We start from the raw sequence: 9,677 nt of genomic DNA on the forward strand, positions 1-9,677 counted from the left end.
AGATGGTAGAACAAACGTAGTATTTATTACAAAACTTGCGTAAATGCTTGAAAATATCATGACTAATGCAAAATAACGTTGCACAAGTGAACGACTAATTTTAATAAAAAGTAGAATTATAGCCACAAAGGCGTGGGTTTTTCAAATTTTTTTGCAAACAGACTTAAAGACCGAGATTACAACACGAAACAACTACACAAATGCTCAGAACGAATACATAACACGCTTAGTAAGTTTTGGTCTCATGCCACAATGACACGCCATGGAAAAAGTTCACAAATATAACCGTGCGGAAGGCATCATTGATGTTAGCGAAAGCGTATTCAACATCTGCATCGGCGATGCAAGGACCTGGCTGGACTTGATGTTTTCTGCATTTAAAGGAAGCCGAAAAATATAACCTCAACTCAGAAGAAAAAACACACAATCATAAGAGAATAATTGACAAACACATGAGGAAAAGTCGAGAAACATGCAGGAGGATAACAACGGTAAAAAACATATAATACCATTCAATGTCGTGATTCTTCAAGAACATCCTTATACAGTATACATCTGCCTCATATTTGTAATAAAAGTTACTGTTCCCAACCCCAATAAAACAAAACCCATCTTACGTGATCTTAGCTCAAAACGTTCTGTGAAAAAAAAAAATAGAAAATAAGAGTTTGAATCAAATTATAAAGATGTTAAACAGTCAGAGGGTAAGTTTATAATTGCCGACTATTTTCCATAAGGCAAGAGAGAGAACTTTTTTACAAATCAAACAAGGGAACACAAATACAAAATGAAGATGCGTCAAATCTTACTCAGTTGAGCAGGACATCTCCGAGGATAGAATATCTGATGCTAATTCTAAGGAATGATTGTTGAGCTGTGATATTTATGGGTGTAACCTACTTGAGCTCTCAGACATCCAAGGAAGGATAAAAGCAGCACAAGCAATTTCGTTTTGTCTCATTCAATAGATTATGTTTCCACTTTCGACATGTTGTATGGTGGAGAATAAGCATGAGAATCCTAGATTAGAGAGCTATATCTGGTACTTGAAAACATTTTTTTTTGTAATCAGGCAGTTGAGTTTGAAGGTACCTTCAGCTATTTCATCATTCTTCTCTCCTTTTTCTGTGAAAATTACACTTCATATCATCTTTTTTTTTTTTTTGTTGGGGGGGGGGGGGATCGTTGCCTCTACATTTCTACTTTTACGGTTACACCGGGGAAGGAGCTACATACTACGTTATTTTATCTTAAAAAAGACGCTAAAAGTTATTCCCTCCGTCTCATTCATTTGATTACCTTTTTTTTACTCTTTGTGAGGGGCATTTTACTCAAAGATAAACAAATGATTGAGACACAGGAAGTACATCTTTAGCACCTCTTTACCACCCTCCTCTTCCTCCTGCCTCCTCCTTCACCCTCCCCCTCCACCTCCCCTCCTTCTCATCCTGCCTTCTTCCCCCCTACTTTTGAAAATTGCTCAACTACTTACTCTAGTATCTCTCTAATTTATACAATGTATTACTTTTCATGTTTCCCCAATGATTCATGAAGCATGATCAGCCTTTCTCATTTAGGCAAATAACATTGTTTGTATGTGTTCATCGAACTCTCCGTACAAATATGCAGATTCCACACATGTTTTCCTAAGAGAGAGTCACCAACCTCCATCCTAGGAAAATAAAACGTTCATACTCTTTATTCTATCTAATTAGACTATAGAAATGGAGCAATTACGTATACTACTACACCAGAGAAGAAATTTAGGAGTAGTCAAATACTTGGGCCATTAATTATTACTTTCTTGGAGGAAATTTGATAGAAATCATCTATGCATCTAACCTATGCAAAGCACATAGCTCAATACGAACAGACGATTCCGTCATTACAAAACAGAGACAAGATAGCAATTAGCAAGGGAGGAGCAGAAGTACAGAATATCTACTTGATCATGTACATAGCCCTTCAACATATTCAGAAAAATCAATGCGATTGTCTTTGTCAAGCCTTTGAAGTTCACTCCTATCATTTTCTTAAAATTTTACCAATTTTGAATGTGAAAGGTGTAAAATAAATGAAATAATTCGTGGCTGTTTCCAAGGCATATCTTATTATGTTAATATTAAACTCTGATGTGCATCCAATATACGACTCTCGTAATAGCACCACATCTCACATCAAAATGATATTGCACTAAAAAGGCAATTTATGTCAATAAGTTAGGCGATAGAGAAGTATTTCAAATAAAAACAAGGCCTTAGTTCCAAAATTATTTAGTCAGCTACAAACCTCAACATAAATTGCCGCCTGCAAATGGCAACGTAAGATAAACAAACAAAGCAAGAGAAATAGAACAAAATATAAAAAGAATGATACCTTAAGGCGCAATAAAAGCAGTCTTTAGATTTTTAATCATCAACTAATTTCTCTGCCCCGCATATCTGTCACTTCCTCTGTCTCCCCCTCCATCTCTGAACTCCTCTTCGATGCAGTGACATGCGGATCTCCAGAAAACATGACAACCACATGTTGCCACCTCTTACTCCTCCGTCCCTGAACTAATCATTTCTCATTACTCATTCCTCAAACACTCTGCAAACACTAAGAAGAAAATGCAAGGAGATTATCAAGATCAGAGCGACAATGTAGGAAGCAGCTACTATCACAAGACAAACAAACAGCTAGGAACTTCATGATAAACTCAGTAAATTCCATCTTACAAAAATTACAGATTCCTTGTTAGAGTTCAGAAATTATTAAGAAATGCTATTTTAAAACCTGCAAATTAACAATTAAAACTACCATATCATAATCTAAGAGTAAAAAAACACCCTCAAAATGAACCACCCAAAATACCATATTTTGTTGCTAGATAACAAAAACGTAATAATTAGCCTGCATATAACATCAATTAAAGAACTTCCTACAGTAGAAAAAAAATCCAATATTGCATCTTTACATCAAAAATAACAATCCAGCCTTGGTCTAGTCGAACTTTTAACACGACAGAAGGAAATAATGTCTACATTTGGAAGAAGATAGAAGCTCGGATGGAAAGAAGAGACCATACTTGAAAGAAGTACTAATCTTAAATTCCCGTGTCCAAAGATTATACTAAATATTCTTTTTTGATTTCCTATATTATGTCATCAAACTTTCACCGCTCTGGTAGGAACTAAAAAAAAGTTTGTGGACCAAGACAGCTAAATTTGGTACTGTAGTTCAAACATCAATCATCAATCGGATGACCAGCAGAAAGATAATACAATAAACATGGAACCGTCATGACCTATATTCAATATTATGTAAACAAATGGAATCAAGAACTTACAATTCTGATGCCTTGTATTTGACACTATGTCCGACTGCTGATTTGTTGCTCTTGTCTGTTCAGTTGTGAGTGTAGAAGGAAACTCGTTATCCCTTCTACTGTATTCATCAATCCCCGCCAAATGATCGAAGATCTCATAAGACGGACTATTACAGTAGTATTGTGTTGTAACAGGTTCAGAATAACCATATTAGTAATAATTCATACTATCTGGTGAATATGCATCATCCTGCATCAGAGTTAAGCCACAGAACAAAACATGACTCACAATCATTGCAAAAAAAACACCTTTATACAATTACAACAGTGGAAATGAACTAATAGTAACCCAAATTAAAGCGACTGCCTTTTTCTTTACAAATTGCAGAAATGATGATGATAATCATGTCCCTTATATATTTCATCCCAAGAAATATTATTAGGCCACGACTTACACCCAACTATAGACTATAAAGTAGTTGTCCGAGCAAAGAGACACAGTCCATATAGTTTTGGCAAGTGATATACTGATACTCCCTTTGATCCCTTCAATTGTCTATGTTCTGTATGATAGAGCATGAAGGTGGGGAATCCTAGTCCACCTGCATATTCTAACATTAAAATTAGGAAGAAGAAAATCAAAAGCCAAGGAAAACCTTTTGGTGTGGACAGATGAAGTCCAAAAGTAGTACGCTTTAAGGTGGCCCAAACCAAGAATTGCAACTAAATCGAAATAAAGTTTGAAAGGAAAAACCATCGCTTTTTCTTTCCCTTTAGTCACTCATCTTAAAAGCATTCCGCTAATGCTTGAGACTTTCCAACCCCGTAAATGTTCCACGTTGGACAAAATAGTTGATGGAATTATCCACATGTTTGTTACTCACTCTCTTATCTTGTTTTTCTATCTACGGTTAAACACGCGGTTCATAATACGAATCTCAAATATCACAGATCGAGCAATGATGTTAGAAATTTGTTATCAACAACCACCTATAGTGCAGTGCAAAAACATTAAATGAAATAGCTCGATAAGAGTAGATGGTCTCATGGTAGGACATGGTGGAATTCTAAGGCTTTAGGGAAAGTTTTCAATTGGAAGCCTTACAAGTTAACCGGAAACCTTGAATGTTCAGCCCGTCTAACTGGTATAAGCTTAAAAAAATCGATATATGTAGAGAGTAAACATTTATGACAACTGACCTGATTTGATCACTGCACATTAACACGACATATTTGTCTTTGGCCTTGAAAATCCTGAAGAACGCAGTCGTGTACTCTTCTAGGTCATCTGAGGCAAGGGTTAGGAATCCAAATGGTACAAGACCACCTTCGATATTTGCTCTCTTCCTGCTGCATAGAATCTGTGGGTTAACAGGTTCATGCCTGAAACATAGTTTTAGCAATGTTTTCAACCAAAGAGTAAAGTGTAACGCGAGTTGTAAACTACAAAGATGAAAAACAGGACCAAATAACTATCAGGGAAAAATATGGCTTTCAGAATGCTAGTCACTTGTCAGTATACTACACCTAATAATTTAGAACTTTCTCATAGACTGCACTAAGATTAGTAAAACCTCCTAAACTCACAAATCAACAATCCGCCTCAATAGTTAACGCCATTGTTGCCGATTTGATAGGTGAGCTGAGTCATTAAAATTTTTCTCAAGATGACTGCTCAGTTTTTCAACATTCATTAGTTCCAGTATTTTCTAAGGAACAGCTTCTGTATTTAAAAAACATAACGTAGTTACTGTTAGTACTTAAGAATATGAAAATGAAGTCTCCTGCTGAAGGAGGAATTCTCATCTATGTACATTTTACTTTAACCCGACACCATACGGCATAACAGTTTAACATATCATCTTGACAAAAGAGACAACCTTTTTCACCGGACAACAATGTTTGACACTCTAACACGAGTTGCCTCCGACACTTGTAGACAAATTGGAGTAAAATCTCAATGACTTTTTTTATCTAAACCCTTACATCTCACTACCTATCCCATTGTCCTAGGGAGCACTCATTAGCTATGATAAACCGACTCCGTAAGAAGTATTCAGCACGGATGGGTGTCCAACTGTCAGACTCATCCATCTTATGAAAAATCTGGTGTATTTCTCTTAGAGTGTCCAGGTGTCATACCATAATCATATCGCCAGATATGGACACTAAAAAGCAAAGGGAATATGACGAGTCAAGGTAATATAGCTCATTAGGGAAGTCCACGCTCTAGTTATTAAATTCTATGAAAACATGAATAAAAAGAAAACCTACTGTCAAGGCCAAGCTGATTGACAGCTTCAACAAACTTGCGATGCAACTCCACTGATCACACAACACAAGGTTTCTTTTGAGCAGAGGGATTGTCATTCTCAGAGTCATTTTCATCTTGTTCTTCATCATCATCATCATCCATATTTTGGTCTTTTCGCTTCCTGCAGAACTTCACATCCTGACCAGAGTTGGCCCTTGCTAATGCATTTCATCAGAACCCTTGTCTAGGCAGTTAAAGCTGTTCCTATCTCTCTCGGCTCAATTTTCTTTTTCCTGATGACATGCTGCCAAATGTTCTTAAGTTCTTCTAACCTAATAGGTTTGAGTAAGTAGTCACGAGCTCCATGAGTTACCCCCTTCATCACTAACACGGTATCGCCATTGGCAGATAACACTGCACAAATCATATATTTTTTTGTAAAGGTGTTTATTCGAAAAGAAAAATTATTCACCATTAAAATTTTGACTTCTACAGAGTTTCAGACCATAAAACAAAAGTCTATGTTGCTCAGGTTACAAGTAGGTGCACGTCCAAATGATGGAATGGGTTATCTTATGAAAAAACTTCAGGTTTTGGTTTAAATTGAAGTGTCCAAGTGTCCTGCTCATGTCCAATTGTGTCCATTATCGGGCAAGCGTACATGAGTTGATACGGTCTCACTTAAATAAATTAAGAGTACTCCGTATAATCGCACAGAAAGAACTGGAAAATAAAGTATCATAAACTAATATCTCGATTGAAGACAGCCGGTTATTCATACTTGTGAGAGCACACGATACGATAACATATTGTATGAATCAATTCAATTCAGGACAAATGTTTCTAAAGCTTACTTATAAGAGGCAGGTCCATCTCAAGTCCTACAAGCTCAAGCAGCTTAAATCCATCTATAGAGTGCACATCGCTAATGACGAGGTCGAAATTGATCTTGTTTTCTCTCAGCATCTTCAGAGCTGTAATGGCTTGGCTTGTTGTAGTAAGTAATAACTAAAACATCAAAACCCAAGTCAGCCTCCTAAATAAGTCCTGATCTTAATTGAGCATTAAACTCAATACAGTCAAAATTAAATAAATGCATTAATCAATAACAGTTAAAAGTCCAAAACACAAATCCCAGACTCTCAAAAATTGCAGGAAAAATAGATAGTAAAAGAAACTAAATAGAATTTAATCACTTAACATTGTTCAGTAACATTAGCATTAGGTTCTTAGTCAAATAATAACCCACATAATTTCTCAATCATGATCTTAGTCAATCAAAAAAGCCATTCAAAAGACATATTGAAGCACAAATCATAATTAACAGGAGAAAACCCTCAAGTGGCATCTAGACTGGTGCTCGCCCCCTCTGAACAATGAAAAAATTTTGATGTTTTCCTAGTATACCTTACTCCATTAGTACTTCGCCGCCCTGAAAATTTTCGCCCCGTAGCGAAAAATTCTGGCTCCCCGAGTCAACCCAAGTCCAAAAAAAGGGATCATACTAAAAACATGAAATATCTACATTAATAAAAATAAATCACATAAATCTATCAACCCAAATTAAAAAATTCTCATCATAACAAATAAGCCAATCAATTATATGCACCACTTATAAGATTTAAGACGGATACCCATCTTAAGCAAGACTTATGAAGCTTATTACACTAAATATACATAAAATTTATGAATTTAACAATTTAAAAAAAAAAAGGAAAATAAAATAAATGAAAAAAATGAAAACAAACCATGATATTGCCATTTCTCAAGAGAGTCTCAAGAAGTTTAAGACAAATAGGATCATCATCAACTGCCAAAACTCTCATACCAATTGGAAATTCATCATTTGGTTGATCTCTTCTTCTTTCAATTACAGTCATTTTTCAACCTAAAAAAAATTGAGAAAAATTTAACAAAAGTTGATATCTAAAACCTGGAATGTTCAGCCCGTCTTTTTTCTGGTATAGGCTTAAGAAAGTCGATATATGTAGAGGGTAAACATTTATGACAGCTGACCTGCTTTGATCACTGCACATTAATACGACATATTTGTCTGTGGCCTTGAAAATCCTGAAGAACGCAGCCAAGTCATGGTTACCGAATTCGCTCGGTGCCCTACGAATCGCGAATTGTTAAAAGCGAATTCTATCATGTTGGTTACTGAAAATACATATAACACACATTCTATAAGAGCGAATCGCGAATTCGTATGGACGTATTCACAGCGAATTCGGTAACCATGAGCCAAGTACTCTTCTAGGTCATCTGAGGCGAGGGTTAGGAAGGGTTAGGAATCCAAATGGTCCAAGGCCACCTTCGACATTTGCTCCCTTCCTGCTGCAGAGAATCTGGCGGCTAACAGGTTCATGCCTTAAACAGAGTTTTAGCAGTGTTTTAAATCAAAGAGTAAAGTGTGACACGAGTTGTAAACTGCAAAGATGGAAAACAGGACCAAATAACTATCATGGAAAAAAATGGCTTTCACAATGCTAGTATGTATATTTCACCTAATAATTTAGAAGTTTCTCATAGACTGCCCTAAGATTAGTAAAACCTCATAAACTATTTTTTTTTCTTACACGGTGTATTTTGATGGAAGGTAGATGAACCCTAATCTCAATACACTCTAATTAACCTTTCAAGATACCCCATCAACCTAATTAAACATAACAACCGAAAATAAGCGAGTATATACTATTAGGAGTCGGGTTACTATTATTGTACTGAGCTTAGTCCAATACCGTTGCATATTGACGACTAAGATGAATATGCTCTACCATTCTATCTATCTTAACACATAGCAAAGAAGATAAAAGCAAAGTACCAAAATAACCCAGAAATTAAAATCGCCCCAAATTATTGCATGCAATCAATTTAGACAAATAAACCCCAAATTATTGCATGCAATCAATTTAAACCCAAAAACTAAACCCTAAATTATTTAATTTAACTCACAATCAATAACCCAGAAATTAAAATTGCCCCAAATTATTGCATGTAATCAATTTAGACAAATAACCCCCAAATTATCGCATGCAATCAATTTCAACCCAAAAACTAAACCCTAGATTATTTAATTTAACTCACAATCAATAACCCAAAGGGATTCAATTCATGATCGCCATTGTTGTCCTTAACTCACAATCAATAATTCAGTTAACATAAGGAAAAAAATCACAAGAATGAACAAGGCAATTTACCTGCTACATGTTTGTATCAGACGGATTCAATTCGTAATCGTCATTGCTGTCCTTAACTCACAAATCAACAATCCACATCAATAGTTAACGCCATTGTTGCCGATCTGATAGGTGAGCTGCTTCCTCGGAAAAAAAAAAAGGAATTATGGAGACTGTTTTGGCCAGGAGAGAAGAAAATAAAACAAAGAAAGGGAAACAGAAAAAGAGAGGATACGAGGAATAGAGCAGGGCAAGAATGGATAGGGGTAAAATGGACAGAAGAAGAAATTAGGAGAGGGTAAAATGGGCAGAATAGCACAAAAGTACTGTGCTGGCAACAGTAACCCAAGTTTGGGTTTTTTAAAGAGTATGGAAATTGATATTAATCTCTTTAGTTTAGAAAAGGCAATTGCACATGCACCACGGAATTTTAAAATAGAATTTTCCTTATAATTGATGTTTATGGTCATTAGAGTACCATGATCAAAAGAATTAATCTTAAAGTAATAAGATTATACGATGTGCAAATAAAGTGAACACTAATGGTGTATTACCCGATTATGTAGTACATTAGTTAATATTGCATGTAGACTCAAATATTTGAATTAAGAGAAACCCATAAATTCCTGGGTGACATGATCTTCCCTTTTTTTTCTCTCTCAAACGACCTAAAGATTCTCATTCCCAATTTGATTATTATGCATGCTTTGTGATGTGGTCATATGGATGAATAATAGACTTCCAACCTCAGGATTTCAATTCTGACAGAATTTGCGATTGACATAATAATAGTAATTTGATAAAATTTACTCTCTAATATTGCAAGTTTGTCTACTAATTCTATTAGTATCCGTATGAGAATACTCGAAATAGCTGGCCTTGTGCAAAACAATTTTACCCTTGTTTATTTCTAAAACCAACCATTAAACATAAT

General features: G+C 35.5%; 1 pseudogene; it reads right to left on the reverse strand.

Annotated features, from left to right (window-relative positions):
* Positions 1–226: 226 nt before the first annotated feature.
* Positions 227–7,457, reverse strand: LOC141637981 (two-component response regulator ORR22-like; annotated as a pseudogene).
* Positions 7,458–9,677: the final 2,220 nt, after the last annotated feature.

This window comes from Silene latifolia, unplaced genomic scaffold (assembly GCF_048544455.1).
Source record: "Silene latifolia isolate original U9 population unplaced genomic scaffold, ASM4854445v1 scaffold_159, whole genome shotgun sequence".
Taxonomy (NCBI): domain Eukaryota; kingdom Viridiplantae; phylum Streptophyta; class Magnoliopsida; order Caryophyllales; family Caryophyllaceae; genus Silene; species Silene latifolia.